The following is a 22,189-nucleotide window of genomic DNA, read 5'->3' as shown; positions in this document are numbered from 1 at the left end:
GTATCCAAAATAATGTTTTTATTTTTCCTTCTTTCATTTTTTCCCTCATTTATTCTAATATTAAACCACTGAAAACTAAGCTGTTCTTTCTTAAAGCCCTGCAAACTGAAGCTAGACAAATTAAACTTTAGAAGAAAATAACAGCAACCTATTTGCATACATAAGCCACTTTTATACCTGCCTACTTCTGTATGGACTCCAGAGTAATGTGGCCTATATCAATTTTCCAGGGTTGTTCTTTTGTTTGTTGTTGTTTTTCTCTCTTCCCCTAATTTCTCTTCATAGGACGTAAGACTTCACATCCTGCTAAAATGAGCTTTTCTGATAACTTGTAACATACCCAATTGTCAATCAAGAAAATAACATGACAAATCTCAATCATTTTTGGAGATTTATTTGCCAAAGTTAAGGATGCACCTGGGAGACAGGTCTATGGCCTTTCTTTGAAGATGATTTTGAAAGCTCCAAATTTAAAGGGGGAAAGGGAAGGATATTGGGAAGCACAGAGCTTTCATATAAACAAAAGGGGCAAAGGAAAAATATGTGGAATCCGCATTTTACATAAGATAACACATACAAAATGGGGTAGGGAACAATCAGATATGCATTTATGTCTGGTAGGCCAGGGTGACTGCACCTGTAAAGATAAGCTATCAGTCTGCATTGTCCTGGTGAAGTTTTAAACAGCTCACCAGGAATTTCCTTGTGGGCAAAATATGGGAGAGGCAGGTAGCTTTTCATCTTGCAGCCATCTTATTTAGGAACAAAAAGGTGGAGGCAAGTTTGTGTGACCCAGTTCCCAGCTTGACTTTTCCCTTTTAATAAATGAGTTTGGGGTCCCAAAATGTATTTTCCTTTCACATTGCCCCCCCGCCATCTTTTTCTTTAGAATCTTTTGGAGAAAAGTATTTTAAAAGGAATATGGGTTCTTGGCCTCAGGTTGTTTTTTTTCCTCCTTTTTTGCTAGTTTCTCATTGCTAGGATGGTTTATTCCTAGAAGTTTAGGTCCCATGTCACTAGGAAGGCTCATTCCTAGAAGTTCAAGTCCCACATTGCTAGTAAAGCTTATTCCTAGAAGTTCAGGTCTCATGTAACTAGGAAGGCTCATTCCTATAAGTTCAGGTTCCACATCACTATGAGGGCTCATTTCTAGGAAGTCTTGTCCCATGAAGGTTAAAAAAAATGGGGGAGAAAAAAATGGAAAAAGAAAGGAAAGAAGAAAGAAAGTAAAAAAAAATATATATATATATATATGAAACTAGGCCAGATTTATGGCAACAAGAGGAAAGCAAACCTAGAAGTTGGGTTAGGCTATATCACTGCCTTCTCAATTAGAGCAATTTTCTGGGCAGTTATTACCCTGGCCCTTCCAGTTGCACATCGACTTATTTGCAAGCACATACAATAATAACATTGTAAGTAAAAACAGGACAGAACACAAATCATTACTATTATTAATATTATAAGCAAGAGTTTCTGTCACTGAGTTTCCCAGGGTTCAAACCAACTGCTCAACCAAATCGATTAGTAACGGTTTTTGATCTGGCAGTTTGGTTATCCGAGTTTTCGTATCAGTCATAAGTCGGGTTATGTTCTTCGATTCATCTGGAATATACACACAACATTCAGTTTTTATGATGGCACAATTCCCCCCTTGTGTTGCCATTAGTATATCTAAAGCCATACAGTTTTGTAGCTCAGCTTTTCTCATAAGCATGACCTCATCATTTAGCAAAGAGATAGATACTCATGTGGCTATCATTCAGGGCCTTTTGAGTGTAATTCATTAAGGCCTCTATATGCCACATAACGTCTTAAATACCTATCTGTGGTATAAAGATTGAAGCTAAATGATTATACCATTGGAATACCAAACGTGTCCAACAAGATTTTTAAATGAAAAAGGTTTGCTGGTTTTGGCAGGGTCTGAATTACTCATTCTTGTGCCCAAGCATAACCTAGGGAACATTATCCTAGCCACCCTGGAGGTAACCACAGCCATAAATTAGTGCCACAAAACCAACATGTTTCATTTGGAGTTAGCCAATAAATACCTGGTCACTGCACCCAATTGATGGCATGCCAGTCAGTGTCTTGTAATATGATAATGTGGTCACAATGTCTTTTAGATATCCACCCCATATCTCACATAGTGTTTGGGCGTAGGTCCTTGGTGTGATTTCTTTGATCCCAGCACAAAGGAGCATTTTGGCTGAGTTGGCCAAACAAAGGGGTGAGCCAGACAAATCTATCCCAAATTTGCATTATTTCATTTTGAAAATGGGCCATTGTTTGGGGCGTGGTTACCACCTTCTGTTTTAGTTGGGAGAATGCTAAAGTGAAAGCTAATGAGATGGTCCTTTGCATTGAAAATCTTTTCCCATATCCCTTCTCCTTAAGAGTGTTTTTTATGAGCCAACTATAAATACTGCCTTTTGTTATACCAGCACTAAGAATACCAGACCATTTTTTTTATACCTTAAGTTCTAGGGTACATGTGCACAATGTGCAGGTTTGAAAAATAGGTATACATGTGCCATGGTGGTTTGCTGTACCTATCAACCCATCATCTAGGTTCTAAGTCCCATATGAATTAGGTACTTGTCCTAATGCCATCCTTCCCCCAGGCCTCCACTCCCTGACCGGCCCTGGTGTGTGATGTTCCCCACACTGTGACCAAGTGTTCTCACTGTTCGATTCCCACCTATGAGTGAGAACATGCAGGGTTTGGTTTTCTGTCCTTGTGATAGTTTGCTGAGAATGATGGTTTCCAGCTTCATCCATGTCCCGGCAAAAGACATGAACGCATCCTTTTTCATGGCTGCATAGTATTCCATGGTGTATATGTGCCACATTTTCTTAATCCAGTCTATCACTGATGGACATTTGGGTTCGTTCCAAGTCTTTGCTATTGCGAATAGTGCCACAATAAACGTATGGGTGCATGTGTTTTTATAGCAGCATGATTTAAAATCCCTTGGGTATATATGCAGTAACGGGATTGCTGGGGGATTTTGGGCTGAGACAATGGGGTTTTCTAAATATACAATCATATCATCTGCAAACAGGGAAAATTTGACTTCCTCTTTTCTGAACTGAATACTCTTTATTTCTTTCTCTTGCCTGATTGCCCTGGCTAGAACTTCCAACACTATGTTGAACAGGAGTGGTGAGAGGGCATTATTGTCTTGTGCCAGTTTTCAAAAGGAATGCTTCCAGTTTTTGCCCATTCAGTATGATATTGGCTATGGGTTTGTCATAAACAGCTCTTATTATTTTGAGATATGTTCCATCAATATCTAGTTTATTGAGAGTATTTAGCATGAAGAGTTGTTGAATTTTGTTGAAGGCCTTTTCTGCATCTATTGAAATAATCATGTGGTTTTTGTTGTTGGTTCTGTTTATGTGATGGATTACATTTATTTAGTTGTTTATGTTGAACCAGCCTTGCATCCCAGGGATGAAGCCAACTTGATGGTGGTGGATAAGCTCTTTGATGTGCTGCTGGATTAGGTTTGCCTGTATTTTACTGAGGATTTTTGCATTGAAGTTCATCAGGGATATTGGTCTAAAATTCTCTTTTTTTGTTGCGTCTCTGCCAGGCTTTGGTATCAGGATGATGCTGGCCTCATAAAATGAGTTAGCGGGGATTCCTTCTTTTTCCATTGATTGGAATAATTTCAGAAGGAATGGTACCAGCTCTTCTTTGTACCTCTGGTAGAATTTGGCTGTGAATCTGTCTGGTCCTGGACTTTTTTTGATTGGTAAGGTATTAATTATTGCCTCAATTTCGGAACCCTTTATTGGTCTATTCAGAGATTCAGCTTCTTCCTGGTTTAGTCTTGGGAGAGTGTATGGGTCCAGAAATTTATCAATTTCTTCTGGATTTTCTAGTTTATTTGTGTAGAGGTGTTTACAGTATTCTCTGATGGTAGTTTGTATTTCTGTGGGATTGGTAGTGATATTCCCTTTATCATTTTTTATTGCATCTATTTTATTCTTCTCTCTTTTATTCTTTATTAGTCTTGCTAGCAGCCTATCAATTTTGTTGATCTTTTCAAAAAAACAGCTCCTGGATTCTTTGATTTCTGGAAGGGCTTTTGTGTCTCTTTCTCTTTCAGTTCTGCTCTAATCTTAGTTATTTTTTGCCTTCTGCTAGCTTTGGATTTGTTTGCTCTTGCTTCTCTAGTTCTTTTAATTGTGGTAGGGTGCCAATTTTAGATCTTTCCTGCTTTCTCTTGTGGGCATTTAGTGCTATAAATTTCCCTCTGCACACTGCTTTAAATATGTCCCAGAGATACTGGTACATTGTGTCTTTGTTCCCGTTGGTTTCAAAGAACATCTTTATTTCTGCCTTCATTTCATTATTTATCCCATAGTCATTCAGGAGCAGGTTGTTCAGTTCCCATTTAGTTGTGTGGTTTTGAGTTAGAACTCTTAATCCTGAGTTCTAATTTGATTGCACTGTGGTCTGAGACAGTTTGTTGTGATTTCTGTTCTTTTACATTTGCTGAGGAGTACTTTACTTCCAATTATGTGGTCAATTTTAGAATAATTGTGATGTGGTGCTGAGAAGAACGTATGTTCTGTTGATTTGGTGTGGAGAGTTCTGTAGATATCTCTTAGGTCTGCTTGGTGCAGAGCTGAGTTCAAGTCCTGTATATCCTTGTTAACCTTCTGTCTCATTGATCTGTCTAATATTGACAGTGGGTTGTTAAAGTCTCCCATTATTATTGTGGGGAGTCTAAGTCAAGTCACTTTGCAGGTCTCTAAGGACTTGCTTTATGAATCTGGGTGCTCCTGTATTGGGTGCATATATATTTAGGATAGTTAGCTCTTCTTGTTGAATTGATCCCTTTACCATTATGTAATGGCCTTCTTTGTCTCTTTTGATCTTTGTTGGTTTAAAGTCTGTTTAATCAGAGACTGGGATTGTAACCCTGCTTTTTTTTTTTTTTTGCTTTACATTTGCTTTGTAGATCTTTCTCCATCCTTTTATTTTGATCCTATATGTGTCTCTGCATGTGAGATGGGTCTCCTGAATACACCACACTGATGGATCTTGAGTCTTTATCCAAATTGCCAGTTTATATCTTTTAATTGGGGCATTTAGCCCATTTACATTTAAGGTTAATATTGTTATGTATGAATTTGATCCTGTCATTATGATGTTAGCTGATTATTTTGCCCATTAATTGATGCAGTTTCTTCATAGCATTGATGGTCTTTACAATTTGGCATGTTTTCGCAGTGGCTGGTACCAGTTGTTCCTTTCCATATTTAGTGCTTCCTTCAGGAGCTCTTTTAGGGCAGGCCTGGTGGTGACAAAATCTCTCAGCATTTGCTTGTCTGAACAGGATTTTATTTCTCCTTCACTTATAAAGCTTAGTTTGGCTGGATATGAAATTCTGGGTTGAAAATTCTTTTCTTTATGCATGTACAATATTGGCTCCCACTCTCTTCTGGCTTATAGAGTTTCTGCCAAGAGGTCCGCTGTTAGTCTAATGGGCTGCCCTTTGTGGGTAATCTGAACTTTCTCTCTGGCTGCTGTTAACATCTTTTCCTTCATTTCAACCTTGGTGAATCTGACAATTATGTGTCTTGGGGTTTCTCTTCTTGAGGAGTATCTTTGTGGTGTTCTCTGTATTTTCTGAACTTGAATGTTGGCCTGCCTTGCTAGGTTGGGGAAGTTCTACTGGATAATATTCTGAAGAGTGTTTTCCAACTTGTTTCCATTGTCCCCATTACTTTCAGGTACACCAATCAAACATAGATTTGGTCTTTTCACATAGTCCCATATTTCTTGGAGGCTTTGTTCATTTTTTTTTACTCTTTTTTTCTCTAACCTTTTCTTCTTGCTTTATTTCATTAATTAGATCTTCAATCACTGTTACCCACTCTTCCACTTGATCAAATCAGCTACTGAAGCTTGTGCATGCATCACATAGTTCTCATGCCATTGTTTTCTGCTCCATCAGGTCATTTAAGGTCTTCTCTACACTGTTTATTCTAGTTCGCCATTTGTCTAATCTTTTTTCAAGGTTTTTTAGCTTCCTTGCAATGGGTTCGAACATCCTCCTTTAGCTCGGAGACGTTTGTTGTTACCAATCTTCTGAAGCCTACTTCTGTCAGCTCCTCAGAGTCATTCTCCATCCAGCTTTGTTCCATTGCTGGTGAGGAGCTGCGATCCTTTGGAGGAGAAGAGGCGCTCTGGTTTTTAGAATTTTCAGCTTTTCTGCTCTGCTTTCTCCCCATCTTTGTGGTTTTATCAACCTTTGGCCTTTGATAATGGTAACCTACAGATGGGGTTTTGGTGTTGATGTCCTTTTTGTTGATGTTGATGCTATTCCTTTCTGTTTGTTAGTTTTCCTTCAAACATTCAGGTCCCTCAGCTGCAGGTCTGTTGGAGTTTGCTGGAAGTCCACTCCAGACCCTGTTTGCCTGGGTATCATCAACGGAGGCTGCAGAACAGCAAATATTGCAGAACAGCAAATATTGCTGCCTGATCCTTCCTCTGGGAGCTTCTTCCCAGAGGGGCACCTGTCTATATTAGGTGTCTGTAGACCCCTGCTGGGAGGTTTCTCCCAGTTAGGCTACATGGGGGTGAGGGACCCACTTGAGGAGGCAGTCTGTCCATTCTCAGAGCTCAAACGCCATGCTGGGAGAACCATGGCTCTCTTAAGAGCTGTCAGACGGGGACATTTAAGTCTGCAGAAGTTGTCTGCTGCCTTTTGTACAGCTATGCACTGCCCACAGAGGTGCAGTCTATAGAGGCTGTAGGCCTTGCTGAGCTGCAGTGGTCTCCACCCAGTTTGAGTTTCCTGGCTGCTTTGTTTACCTACGCAGGCCTCAACAATGGCGGACGCCCCTCCCACAGCCAGGCTGCTGCCTCGCAGTTCAATCTCAGACTGCTGTGCTAGTAGTGAGCAAGGCTCCGTGGGCGTGGGACCCGCCGAGCCAGGCACGGGAGAGAATCTCCTTGTCTGCTGGTTGCTAAGACCTTGAGAAAAGCACAATATTTGGGTGGGAGTGTCCCATTTTTCCAGGTACAGTCTGTCATGGCTTCCCTTGGCTAGTAAAGGAAATCCCCCTACCCCCTGTGCCTCCCGGGTGAGGTGATGCCTCACTCTGCTTCAGCTCGCCCTCCATGGGCTGCACCCACTTTCCAACCCGACACAATGAGATTAACCAGGTACCTCAGTTGGAAATGCAGAAATCACCTGCCTTCTGCATTGATCACGCTGAGAGCTGCAGACCGGAGCTGTTCCTATTCTGCCATCTTGGAACAGAGCCTCAGACCATTTCTGTAATGTAATAAATTTTTGGTATTCTATCCAGAAGCCCCTGGAAAGAGGCATGATTCTGCATATTTAGCAGGTGTCCTTTTGTAAGCTGTCTGCATAATCCTGAGCCCATTGTAGAAACAGGTTTGTTTCATGGGCATCAGTGGGTGACACTGGCAAGAAGGTGTAGAAATACATGATTAATAATAGCAAGGCTGTGAACTTCATCTTAGTTACTAAAGGATGTTAAATCAGACAACCAGATTACCCTGTTCCTTATGAGAAAGCAGTAGACAGTATATCTAGAACAATAATTATAATAGTTATTGTATAATAAACATAAGCATTTATTTATATACAGGCCTGGTCCTGTGTCTTGGGTTTAAGCAGTCCACATCAGCTGTCATCTGCTTCTAATTCTGGGTTGAAGGTCGATGTTTAGTGGACTGGAGGCAAAGGTCTTTGGTGGGAGTTACAGTCCATTCAGGAGGTTGTGCCTTTATAAGATGAGAGATGTGAATCCATGAGTATATACCCTCTAATTTTGCAGCACAGGGATTAGTCAATAGTACCTGGTATGGGCCCTTCCATCTGGTTTGAAGGGAATCCTTTATTAGATGTCTTTTCCAATAGACAAAATTTCTGGGTTGCAGATTGTGACCAGGTACCTTATCTTCAGGAAGCACACTGTGAAATAAATTATTTACCAAATATTGGCTTTTTTTAAGGTGATAAATAAGTCCCTCACAATATCGCAATATATCTCTCTTGAGAAAAGTTGGTTGGTTATGTTTGTTCTCACACACATGGGCCTTCCTGTTATAATTCAAAAGGGGACAGCTGATGTTTTCTGAAAGGGGTGGATTGGAGTGTAAGCAGCACTAGGGGGAGAGCTTTGGGCCAGGAGAGGTAAAATGTCTCTGTGAACTTAGCCAATTGTGTCTTAATTATTCCATTGGTCCTCTCCAGCAGGCCTGAAGATTGGGGATGGTAGGCACAATGGAGATGTTGAAATAGGGGTCAAATTTTACAAGTATTTTGAAAAACCTGGCCAGTAAAGTGAGTTCTCCTGTCACTGTGAAGTTCACAGGGGACTCCCAACAGCGGGGTACTTTTTTTCTAGTAGGATTTTTTTCAACTGCCATGGCTGCTGTTTGCCTGCAAGGAAAAGGTTCAACTCAATGGGAAAACATGTAGACCATTACTAAAACATACTTGAAAACTTGAGATGATGGTAGCTGGATAAAATCAAGCTTCTATACCTTAAAAGTTTCAGCCAGGAGGGAAAAATGACCCTGGGCCCCATGGAGGGGATTTCCTGCATTATATTTGGGAAAAATAACACATTGAGAGTAAACTTTTTGTGCCACTGTGAAGGATGGTTTCCAGTAATATTGTTTACACCAGGATATCATTTTATCTGGATTCCAGTGGTTTAGATTATGGACATATTCCATAAGGGGCACCTGAAATCCCATTGAAATAATGGGTTTATTATTAGATCCACACCATATTTGTTTCAGGAGACAAGTATCCCACTGCCACTGCCTGTTTCCAAGTAGATTTCTCTTTTGTAGGAGCTATGTTCTTGGTTTCTTTCAACATGTTTCTAAGTCTTTCGGGTTTTATGGCCATTTCTTGGATTGGGTCTGGTGGCGTGGATGCTGCTGTTTTAGCAGTGGCATCACCCAATTTGTTACCCTGACTTTCTGTGGTGTCTAATTTTGAGTGACCTGGAATTTTTATAATTGCCAAACATTTTGATTTTAGAATAGCTTCTAACAGCTGTAATACTTGTTGTCCATTTTTATGGGTTGCCCTGAGGAGGTTAAATATACTCTCTCTTTTCATAGCATCCCAAAGTCATGAGCAACCCCATAGTGGCTGTCAGTGTAAATGTTTGCAGTCTTGTCTTTTGCCAGTTGACAAGCTCGGGTCAGGGCAATCAATTTGGCCGCTTGAGCTGATCTGGCCTGGGGAAGAGGACTGGCTTCAATTACCTCTAGTAATAAAACCACAGCATATCCTGCTGTAAAATTTCCATCCTCTCCTCTTATATAAGGCCCATCTGTATACCATTCTATCTCAGCATTATCCAGTGGTGTCTCTTGTAGGTCTTTCCTGGGGTGAGAAGTCTGTCAGTCATCAGAACACAGTCATGAGGGGTTTTGTCGGCAGGACTCAGCAACAGAGTGACCAGGTTAATATTATTACAGCAGGAAATAGTAATATTGGGAGATGATAAAAACAAAATTTCACAAGAGGCTAACTGTTTGACAGACAGATGTTAGTACGATGAGAGTTAAAAGGGTCTCAAGAGAATGTGGCACAAAAATGGTGAGGGGGGAACCCATAATTATTTATTCAACAGACTTGTACAGAAGGGCTGTGGCTGCTATAGCTCTCACACAAGGAGGCAGCCCTCAAGCCACAGGGTCCAGTTGTTGGCTATAATAGCCTATAGGTCTCTGCTGATCACCGTGTTTCTGGGTCGGTACCCTAGATGCAGTACCTCCAATTTTGTGTACAAAAAAAGAGAAAGGCAATTTGTAGTTTGGGTGCCCTAAGGCTAGAGCATTAGTTAGAATTTCCTTTATTTGTTGTACAGCTGATTGTTTCTCTGGAGTCCACATGATGGGAACAGATTGTTCATTTTTTAGGTATGCAGACAGAGGTTGAGCCATCAGGGAGAAATTTGGTATCCAGTTTCTACAATAGCCTGCCAGGCCCAAAATTCCTCTAAGTTGTTTTCTAGTGACAGGCACTGGGAGAGCTACAATTTCTCTCCCTCTGTCAGGGTTAATACTCAGTCCTTTGACTGAGATAATATGACCCAAATACTTAAATTGAGGTAAGCATAGCTGAAGTCTGTCTTTTAACACCTTGTGTCCCTTGGTGGCTAACTGAGTAAATATAGGCTATCTTCCTGGGAGGAAGATAGTGTGTCTGAACAAAGAAGAAGGTCATCCATGTACTGAATGATTGTTGAGCCCTGGGGAAAAATTATATTATCTAAATCAGCTTTCAATATTTGGAAAAATAAGTGGGACTTTCTGTATACCCTTGGGGCATTACAGTCCACGTATATTGCCATTCTTTCCAAGTAAAGGCAAACAAATACTGGCTCTCTGGATCTACAGGAATATTAAAAAAGGCACCACAGAGATCCACAATTGAGAAATACTGGCTGGTAGTGGGTATAGCTGATAGAAGGGTGTGTGGGTTGGGGACTACTGGGAGCCTGGGTATTACGATATAGCTTATTGCATGCAAGTCCTGCAAAAACCTCCATCCTCTCCCACTTGGTTTCTTTGCGGGGAATATAGGGCTGTTGTGGGGGCTTGTGCAGGGAATAATGAGCCAGCAGCTTTTTCAGATAATCTTGTACGATAGGGTAATTCCATCTATGGTGTTCTTCATAGAAGGTATTGTTTAAGGTTGGGCAGGGGTTTCTTTGGGTTTTTCTCTACCTTTACTGGAGTGGGTGAGAATATTTTTCCTATATCTGTATTTGACTGAGACCATAAGTGGGAGGCGACATCCTTGAGCAAGTATCCCACTGCTGGTGTGAATAGGAAAATTGGGGAAGCTAAAAGGAGTTTTATTGTTTTCTGATGTTTATTCCAGCGTTTCCTATTCTCCCCTAAAATTTCCTCCTCTGTCTCCATTTTATTTTCCTGGTCCCAAGATGATGTTTTAACATTACTAGTGCTAAACTGTGGAAAAATGTCAGGACGTTTTTGAATTTGGTATTTTTGGTCCCCTGGCTCAAATTCTTTTATTTTTATTTTTATTTTATTTTATTTTATTTTATTATTATTATTATACTTTAGGTTTTATGGTACATGTGCGCAATGTGCAGGTAAGTTACATATGTATACATGTGCCATGCTGGTGCGCTGCACCCACCAACTCGTCATCTAGCATTAGGTATATCTCCCAATGCTATCCCTCCCCTCTCCCCCAACCCCACAACAGTCCCCGAAGTGTGATGTTCCCCTTCCTGTGTCCATGTGTTCTCATTGTTCAATTCCCACCTATGAGTGAGAATATGCAGTGTTTGGTTTTTTGTTCTTGCGATAGTTTACTGAGAATGATGATTTCCAATTTCATCCATGTCCCTAAAAAGGACATGAACTCATCATTTTTTATGGCTGCATAGTATTCCATGGTGTATATGTGCCACATTTTCTTAATCCAGTCTATCATTGTTGGACATTTGGGTTGGTTCCAAGTCTTTGCTATTGTGAATAATGCTGCAATAAACATACGTGTGCATGTGTCTTTATAGCAGCATGATTTATAGTCCTTTGGGTATATACCCAGTAATGGGATGGCTGGGTCAAATGGAATTTCTAGTTCTAGATCCCTGAGGAATCGCCACACTGACTGCCACAAGGGTTGAACTAGTTTACAGTCCCACCAACAGTGTAAAAGTGTTCCTATTTCTCCACATCCTCTCCAGCACCTGTTGTTTCCTGACTTTTTAATGATTGCCATTCTAACTGGTGTGAGATGGTATCTCATTGTGGTTTTGATTTGCATTTCTCTGATGGCCAGTGATGGTGAGCCTTTTTTCATGTGTTTTTTGGCTGCATAAATGTCTTCTTTTGAGAAGTGTCTGTTCATGTCCTTCGCCCACTTTTTGATGGGGTTGATTGTTTTTTTCTTGTAAATTTGTTGGAGTTCATTGTAGATTCTGGATATTAGCCCTTTGTCAGATGAGTAGGTTGCGAAAATTGTCTCCCATTTTGTAGGTTGCCTGTTCACTCTGATGGTAGTTTCTTTTGCTGTGCAGAAGCTCTTGAGTTTAATTAGATCCCATTTGTCAATTTTGGCTTTTGTTGCCATTGCTTTTGGTGTTTTAGACACGAAGTCCTTGCCCATGCCTATGTCCTGAATGGTAATGCCTAGGTTTTCTTCTAGGGTTTTTATGGTTTTAGGTCTAACATTTAAGTCTTTAATCCATCTTGAATTGATTTTAGTATAAGGTGTAAGGAAGGGATCCAGTTTCAGCTTTCTAAATATGGCTAGCCAGTTTTCCCAGCACCATTTATTAAATAGGGAATCCTTTCCCCATTTCTTGTTTTTGTCAGGTTTGTCAAAGATCAGATAGTTGTAGATATGTGGCATTATTTCTGAGGGCTCTGTTCTGTTCCATTGATCTATATCTCTGTTTTGGTACCAGTACCATGCTGTTTTGGTTACTGTAGCCTTGTAGTACAGTTTGAAGTCAGGTAGTGTGATGCCTCCAGATTTGTTCTTTTGGCTTAGGATTGACTTGGCGATGCGGGCTCTTTTTTGGTTCCATATGAACTTTAAAGTAGTTTTTTCCAATTCTGTGAAGAAAGTCATTGGTAGCTTGATGGGGATGGCATTGAATCTGTAAATTACCTTGGGAAGGATGGCCATTTTCACAATATTGATTCTTCCTACCCATGAGCATGGAATGTTCTTCCATTTGTTTGTATCCTCTTTTATTTCCTTGAGCAGTGGTTTGTAGTTCTCCTTGAAGAGGTCCTTCACATCCCTTGTAAGTTGGATTCCTAGGTATTTTATTCTGTTTGAAGCAATTGTGAATGGGAGTTCACTCATTATTTGGCTCTCTGTTTGTATGTTATTGATGTATAAGAATGCTTGTGATTTTTGTACATTGATTTTGTATCCTGAGACTTTGCTGAAGTTGCTTATCAGCTTAAGGAGATTTTGGGCTGAGACAATGGGGTTTTCTAGATATACAATCATGTCATCTGCAAACAGGGACAATTTGACTTCCTCTTTTCCTAATTGAATACCCTTGATTTCCTTCTCCTGCCTAATTGCCCTGGCCAGAACTTCCAACACTATGTTGAATAGAAGTGGTGAGAGAGGGCATCCCTGTCTTGTGCCAGTTTTCAAAGGGAATGCTTCCAGTTTTTGTCCATTCAGTATGATATTGGCTGTGGGTTTGTCATAGATAGCTCTTATTATTTTGAGATACTTCCCATCAATACCTAATTTATTGAGAGTTTTTAGCATGAAGGGTTGTTGAATTTTGTCAAAGGCCTTTTCTGCATCTATTGAGATAATCATGTGGTTTTTGTCAACAGAATATACATTTTTTTCAGCACCACACCACACCTATTCCAAAATTGACCACATACTTGGAAGTAAAGCTCTCCTCAATAAATGTAAAAGAACAGAAATTATAACAAACTATCTCTCAGATCACAGTGCAATCAAGCTAGAACTCAAGATTAAGAATCTCACTCAAAACCGCTCAACTACATGGAAACTGAACAGCCTGCTCCTGAATGACTACTGGGTACATAACGAAATGAAGGCAGAAATAAAGATGTTCTTTGAAACCAATGAGAACCAAGAAACAACATACCAGAATCTATGGGATGCATTCAAAGCAGTGTGTAGAGGGAAATTTATAGCACTAAATGCCCATAAGAGAAAGCAGGAAAGATCCAAAATTGACACCCTAACATCACAATTAAAAGAACTAGAAAAGCAAGAGCAAACACATTCAAAAGCTAGCAGAAGGCAAGAAATAACTAAAATCAGAGCAGAACTGAAGGAAATAGAGACACAAAAAACCCTTCAGAAAATTAATGAATCCAGGAGCTGGTTTTTTGAAAGGATCAACAAAATTGATAGACTGCTAGCAAGATTAATAAAGAAAAAAAGAGAGAAGAATCAAATAGATGCAATAAAAAATGATAAAGGGGATATCACCACCGATCCCACAGAAATACAAGCTACCATCAGAGAATATTACAAACACCTCTACGCAAATAAACTAGAAAATCTAGAAGAAATGGATAAATTCCTCAACACATACACCCTCCCAAGACTAAACCAGGAAGAAGTTGAATCTCTGAATAGACCAATAACAGGAGCTGAAATTGTGGCAATAATCAATAGCTTACCAACCAAAAAAAGTCCAGGACCAGATGGGTTCACAGCCGAATTCTACCAGAGGTACAAGGAGGAGCTGGTACCATTCCTTCTGAAACTATTCCAATCAATAGAAAAAGAGGGAATCCTCCCTAACTCATTTTATGAGGCCAGCATCATCCTGATACCAAAGCCTGGCAGAGACACAACAAAAAAAGAGAATTTTAGACCAATATCCTTGATGAACATTGATGCAAAAATCCTCAATAAAATACTGGCAAACAGAATCCAGCAGCACATCAAAAAGCTTATCCACCATGATCAAGTGGGCTTCATCCCTGGGATGCAAGGCTGGTTCAATATACGCAAATCAATAAATGTAATCCAGCATATAAACAGAACCCCTGGCTCAAATTCTAATGAAAGTTTTCCTTTTGATGAAAAAGAGACATGGGCATTATGGATTTTGAGGAGATCATGGCCCAAAAAATTGACAGGGGCCACAGGGCATATAAGAAAGATATGGAGGCCAGGCATTGTGACTCACACCTGTAATCCCAGTACTTTGGGAGGCCAGGCAGGCAGATCACCTGAGGTCAGGGGTTCGAGACCAGCTTGGCCAACATGGTGAAACCGTGTCTCTACTAAAAATACAAAAATTAGCCAGGCATGGTGGTGGATGCCTGTAATCCCAGCTACTTGGGAGGCTGAGGCAGGAGTATTGCTTGCACCTGGGAGGTGGAGATTGTGGTGAGCCAAGACTGTGCCATTGCACTCCAGCCTGGGCAACAAGAGTGAAACTCAGTCTCAAAAAAAAAAAAAAAAAAGATATGAGACCTACTGAGCCTGTCACACTTAGAGCCTGTGGTGGGGGGCTGAACCTGATGAAATAGTAAGGTATAGGTTTTGACTGAAAACATGAGATTGTTTTATTAGACACACCAACCATGTTAATTCTTTTATTACTCTGAGGAATGGGGTTTCTAAATAAGGTGGAATTTATCAGAGATATAGTCATACCTGTGTCAATTAAGGCATTTGTAAGCTCATGGTTTATTATTATATGAACCTCTCCCAGTTTGTTTGTCAGGGTAGAATATTTGGAGAGGTGAAACCCCTGTACTTCCTCAGAGCATGCCTAGTCTTCCTGAGTTTCATTCTCCTGCCTTTTCTTTTGTTTCAACCTAAGGCCATCTGTTTTAAGGTGTCCTGGTCTTTTACAGTAGTAGCAGCCTAGGAGGCAAGGGTTCTCAGACCGAGGGAGCCTAAAATCTATCTGAGGCTGAGAGGTTTGAGAAGTTAATTGCTTTAGCTCTAAATGCATAACTCGGGCAATCTTCTGTTTTTTCTTTTTTATTGTAGTGCAGGATAATTGGTCAGCTAAGTTAACTAGTTAATTAGTTCTGGCTGTGGCCCAATTTGTCATGTTGCATTTTATAAGGGTGGCTAAATCATCATCTAGTCCATGTAAGAAATTTGCATTTGATAACGTATATTTTTGTTGTTTTCAAAGCAATCAGTTGACATCCCGCAATACTGTCTTAAAGTTTTCTCAAAACGTGAAATAATCAAAAATTGATTTGTTTGTGTTCTGGTGGCATTTTTGGATTTTATTCCAATCCACAACACTTTGGAACACTGAAGGAATAATATTTAACAGAGTGGCTGCTCATTCCTATGCATCTTTATGCCTGTCTCCTGGATTTGGGAGGGGCTGGTTGTTGGGGGCTCTATTGGACCTTCAGGAGTCAAGTCTGCTATAGGGTCTGACCGTTCTGCTTTCTCCAGCTATTCCTTAGCTTTAGCTTCTAAGACCAACATGTGGACTAGCTGATAAAGGTCAGAATGACCTGGGTCGTAGGTTCTAATAAGCTCAAATTCTCGGGCAAACCCAATTGGATCTTTATGGGGGTCAGGAAATGCTTTAACTACGCCATGTAATTCAGCCTTTGACCAGGGTTGGTAAACAATCACTGGGGTTCCCCTATCTGTTACTGGTTGTTCTCAAAAAGGGGCAATCATGAGAGAAATCCCTGTGGAATCCCCCTTTTCCACATCTCCGGGATAAAACTGGCCATTGGGGCTGTCAGGGAATTGTCAGCAGATGGGGTCTTTGAAGTCAGATTCCCAACTGTGTCCTGTTGAGCAAGTGTTAAACATGCAGAAGGGGAAAACAAATCTTGCCCCAGAAGTTCAGCGAGGTCATGGTAGAGTGCGACTATAGGTGGAGGCGGGAGGGGTGCCAAGGGGGAAGTAAAGGACTCTGAGGATTTCTTTAAGAGAGAAGAAAAATTAGAGAGTTCTTGATTAGAATTTCCAAGTTGCTTGTTTACCTCCTGCAGGGAGATGAGGCGGCCTTTGCCTCTTACTACTCTCCAAATACCACTGAAAATAACTCTTCCATTCTGATTGCTTAGTTCTTGTGCCTGCGTTATTCATACTGGTTCACAGGTACACTAATTTGGGCATCTCAAAAGATCCCTATTTAGGCCATTGTAACTTAGAATCTGCTTTAGTTATAGTGGTCCGCTTGGTTAAATATCTGCATGACAGTTCACCTAAGTATTTTGCATATCCTCGGCCAGAGGTTCTAAAGGGGAAACTTTATGTTCCGCAGCTGCTGGGGTCTTAGAGGCCTTGTTTCCCATAATTTAGAGCTCCTCTTTGGATTTGACCAAGGCAGTACATGTGTCAAACCCAAAATGTGCTGCTTGCGAACTTAGCTTTTCAAGGTCGTTCCCCTCTGAACCGGTTTACTCCACCTGTGTCATGGCTACCTGGCACAAATGTGCCAGGAGCTAAGGTGTGAGAGGGGTCAGCTCCTTATATGCACCTGCTGGCTGAGATTAGACACTAAATATGTTCTTCTGAAAGGGGAAACTTATTTAGAGCTGCTGCATGTCTTAGGGAGCATTTCTCCTAGACACCCTCATGAGATTCTCAGTTGCCTGAGAATGCCCCGAAAGGCTGAATGAAGGGAGTAAGGTGCTCTATTTCTTTGGAGTGGAAGACTCCACACTCATGAGCTAGAGGGTTCTGAGTTGGTCAAATCTGATAGGGGAAAGGACAGAAACATACAAATATACACATACACAAAAACAGAAACAAACAACAAAGCAGTTAAGCAAAACTTATAATAATCACACAAAATGTATGATTTCTGAGCACTCTAAATGTAAGCAGGAAATTGATGCCAGCTGGTTGTTAATGCTAATTTTAGTCATTTAGAGAATTTGCAAGACAGAATCTCAAACCAGTTTCTTACCTAGTGATGGGTTCCAAGCTGGAGACCACTCTCTGTCGATGCAGAAGCAGATGAGCTTGCCTTTCTTGGTGGAAGCGGGTGGAAAATCTCCCACAAAAAAAGGATTTTTTTTAACAGCCAATAAACTTCAGACCCCCAACCAAAAACCGTTGGAAGATCAGGAACCCCTGGAGGAAATAGGTCCCAAACTTCAGCAAATTCATCCTGTTGGTTTGAGCTATAAGGTGCCCAAGCCAGTACGAAGCACCAAGAGGCTAATTGCTGCAGGCCAGGTCACTTTCACTCAGGATCCCTCCGTGGTTACCAGATGTCAATCAAAGAAAATGTTGAGACAAGTCTCAGTCATCTTTGGAGGTTTGCCAAGATTAAGGACACACCTGGGAGACAGATCGATGCCTTTCTTTGAAGATGATTTTGAGGGCTCCAAATTTAAAGGGGAAAGGGTGGGATATTGGAAAGCAAAGAGTTTTCACATAAACAAAAGGGGCAAAGGAAAAATGTGTGAAATCTGCATTTTACATAAGATAACACAGACAAAATGGGGCAGCGGAACAATCAGATATGCATTTGTGTCTAACAGGCCAGGGTGTTTGTAAAGATAAGCTAGCAATTTGCATTGCCCTAGTGAATTTACAACATCTCACCAAGAATTTCCTTGTGGGCAAAATATGGGGGAGACGGGTAGCTTTTTATCTTGTAGCCATCTTATTTAGGAACCAAATGATGGAGGCAGGTTTGTGTGACCCAGTTCCCAGCTTGACTTTTCCCTTTGGCTAAATGAGTTTGGGGTCCCAAAATTTAATTTTCTTTCACACCATCTAGGAATAAACCTTTCTAGACTTGAGAGATCAGACAAAACCTGAGACCAGTGACTCATTTTCTTTTAAAATGCTTTTTCCAAATTATTTTTTTTTAAATGGGGAAAATGTGAATGGAAAATAAATCTTAGGTCCCCCAAATCACTAAGCTAAAGGGTAAAGTCAAGCTTGGAACTACTTAGGGAATACCTGTCTCCCATTCCATTCAAAGTCATCCCTCTGCTCACTGAGAAAATGTGTGTCTAATTGCCTCCTTTGGAAAGGTTAATCAGAAACTCAAAAGAATGCAACCATTTGTCTCAGATACCTGTGACCCGAAAGCCCCCTTTCTGCTTTTCCCGCCTTTCTGAAGGCAACCAATGTACATCTTACATATATTTATTGGTGTCTCATTTCTCTCTAAAATGAATAAAACCAAGGTGTGCCCTGACCACCTTGGGCACATGTCATTAGAATCTCCTGAAGCTTTCATGGGTGTGGGTCCTCAACCCTGGCAAAATAAACTTTCTCAATTAACCTGTCTCAGATATTCAGGGTTCACAGTTGTATCTGGACAGAGGAGCAGGGAAAATATGGGAGGTTTACCTTTCAGGGTAAATTCTTTTGAACTGTTTAATATTTTTTACCATGTTTATTTTAAGAAATTATTTCTATTAAATTAGTTTAAGGCAGTCATCAGTGCTATCATATATAGAATCAAATGGGCAGGCTTTAAAATGCAGTTTTGACAGTACTACTGCTAGGGGGTTTCATTCAGTAGGTCTGGGGTGGGGCCTGTGCATTGTCATTTTAACATGCTCTTAGGTGATTTTGATACAGGTAATGTTAAGACTACATTTTGAGAGGCAATTTTATAAGAAATGCATGGAGCATATGAGAAACTTTGCCCCAGGAGCAAGGGACAGAATGACAAAACACAGAAAGTTTCCTGAATGGCTGTTAATTTTAGGGTATAGAAGGAAAATAAATTACTAAGCAAAAGGAAATGTCAAACTGGGAACTGCAAGGTTGGGCCAACCTGCCTCCCACTCTATTCCTAAATAAGATAGCTACAAAGATTTTAAAAAGCTACATGACTCTTTCACAATTTTCCCACAGGAAATATCTTGTGGGCCTCAAAATCTTTACCCTAAAACAATTCTGTTGAATTTTACCCTGGCAATGTAAACTGATAGCTTATCTTCACAGGTGTGAGACAGAAAGTCATCACTCTGCTCACCTGAGACAAATGCATATCTGATTGCTTCCTCTGCCCATTGTTTATGTAAAAATACAGATTCATTGAGCTAGACTAAGTTGTGTACTCAGTGAAAGGCTGATCAAGGACTGAAAAGAATGCAACTTTTTTCTCTTATCTACATATGACCTGGAAGCCCCCACCTCAAGTTGTCCTGTCTTTCTAAACTGAACCAATATACATCATGTGTTGTTTAATGTCTCATGTCTCCCTAAAATGTATAAGAGCAAGCTGCACCCTGACCACATTGGGCACATGTCATCAGGACCTCCTGACACTGTGTCATGGGCATGTCCTTAACCTTGGCATAATAAACTCTCTAAATTGATTGAGATCTGTTTCAGATATTTTGGGTTCATAACTTAGAGGAAAAAAATGGCCTGAAATTCAAACTTTTCCAATAAATGAAGTGTTTAAAACAGTGGATTGACATTCTAGACACTCACTCGTACCCCTCAATTATCCTCCCCTATACATACACAGGGCAGCTGATATCTTCACTAAGCTATAAGAGCATTTTAATTAGCAATGATAGCAGGTTTGACTCATTCTATTAGGAAATAAATTTAGTAGGGGAGAAGCCTAACTAAGGGCACTTTCAGAATCACAATTACCACATAGCTTCCTTGTAATTCCAGAAGCACTGCTCAGCATTCAAATAATAACGCCTTACATTTCCATGTGCACTATAGTTTTGCAGAATGCTTTTTAATTCTCATCCATTTTGCCCTGGAGCCTTCCCAACAACATTGTAAGATGAGAAAACTGAGACCTGAAGTGGTTTGATGACTTGACTAGCATCATATAAGTAGTTGACATCTTCTGACTCCTAAACGCTGTCTTCTTTGAATCTTATGAAAAGAGTCAGAAGGAAGATAACTCATGCTTATTGGGTACACACTCTTCCATGCACTTTATAGTCATGCCATTAAATTTTCAAAACAATCTTATGAAGCAGGTGTTATTACTCTCTCCATTTTGCAGATTGGGAGAGTAAAGTAAATTATCCAAGGCTGCAGAGCTAATAAATGACAAAAACACCAACAATGAAGCAAAAAAAGCTGTGCAGTATATAAAAATATATTTTTCTGACTGATTACCACTTTAAAATTGGGAAAATCAGAGAATCAGGAAAAACATGGCCAAAAAATATAATGAATTCAAATTTAGAAATGAAAACAACAACAAAACTAAAATGCTATCTCCAACACTTTTTATGCCACTTTGGAGAACAATTAACAGGACAATAGATGGCCAAAAGGGTCAGAAACTGCCCAAATGCCAATTGGAGGTGCCTCTAATAAATTCTGGAACTCCCACAGTGAGCTGTGTGGTAGCAAAAAGGACCTTTATGATTTAATTTTCCCTGTGATTTTGCTATAGCCCAGGGACACCTTCTTCTCTTGACCTCCCAGAATACACACTCTTTATGCTCCCTACCTTGTATGATTGTTATTAATGTAGCTACCTAAGCTCACAGACTATGAGCTCCCTGTCTTTCCTACCCACTAAGCACAGCTCTCCACATAATAGTCACCCAGTAAAGGTTTGTTGAATAGCACAAATGAATAAATAATAGATGAATGAATGATTCAGGCTAGGCTACCACGGTGGAAAAAAAGGGAGAAAGTTTATGGTTTTCTCTGTATCTGGGCATCTCAGTAACATTTTTGTTTTGTGTTTGTTTTACTCCAACTCTATTGCATTTTTGTAAAACTTTCGGCAATTTTTAATTCTTTCTTGTCTGCTTACCTGTTCTTTCTCTCTTTTCTGTCGAATGAAAAGAAACATATTAGACTGGAAACCTGTAAGCTCCTAGGACAAAAGACTATGCTTATGAAAGAACCACCTTATACATACATGGTAGGTTCTCCATAAACATTTTTGATCAAAGAAATACATGTCTAAAAATATTTTCAGCAAGTTTTCTATCTCCTTTGTTCTAGGACACATTCAACAGTCCCCTGCCTTCAATCAAAGTATCTTAACAATAGAATTCTAAGAAATAAGCTTAGGAATCAGTCTAGTATTCTAGTTGTAAATATCAGTGCTTCAATTTAACAAGTCAATATTGATCACCTATTGAGTGCTTAGCACTGTAGAGAAAAAAAAGACAATGTTCCTGCCTTAAGCAGCTTATTGTCTCATAAAGGATAGCACACATATGCAAATGCTGCAATTTTACTTAAGGGTAGGCACTAAGCACATCCATCCATTTGGGGGAACCAAGAAACTTTGCTTGAAACAGATGGCATTTGAGCCAGACTTGCATAAATTTTGCTAGGTACAGATAAAATGAGAAGTATTTCAAGCAAGAAAGAATAGCTTAAATAAGTGTGTACAAAAGGGAAAGTGACAAGCACATTCACAAAACAGCAAGGAGCCCAAGTTGGAGGAGTAGGCATTCATGTAGACAAGGCTGAAAAGGTAATTTGTAATAAGAGAGTGGAAAGCGTTAAAATGCTATGCTGAATTTAGACTTAATTTAGTAGTGATGAGGAGATAGAGAAGATTATTTAGTAGAGATGGAGAAAGAGAATGAGCAAATCTGTCTTTCGGAAGATGAGTTTCAAAGCAGTATAGAAGATGAAATATGGACGGAGAGTGATTTGGAAACAGAAGGAAGATCGCAGTTATCTTGGTAAGAGGTGAGAATAACTACCGTTGATTAAGCCATTAATACATATTTGGAACTTCTAAA

Source organism: Pongo pygmaeus, chromosome X, assembly GCF_028885625.2.
Source record: "Pongo pygmaeus isolate AG05252 chromosome X, NHGRI_mPonPyg2-v2.0_pri, whole genome shotgun sequence".
NCBI lineage: Eukaryota > Metazoa > Chordata > Mammalia > Primates > Hominidae > Pongo > Pongo pygmaeus.
Note: the sequence above shows the minus strand (reverse complement) of the source record.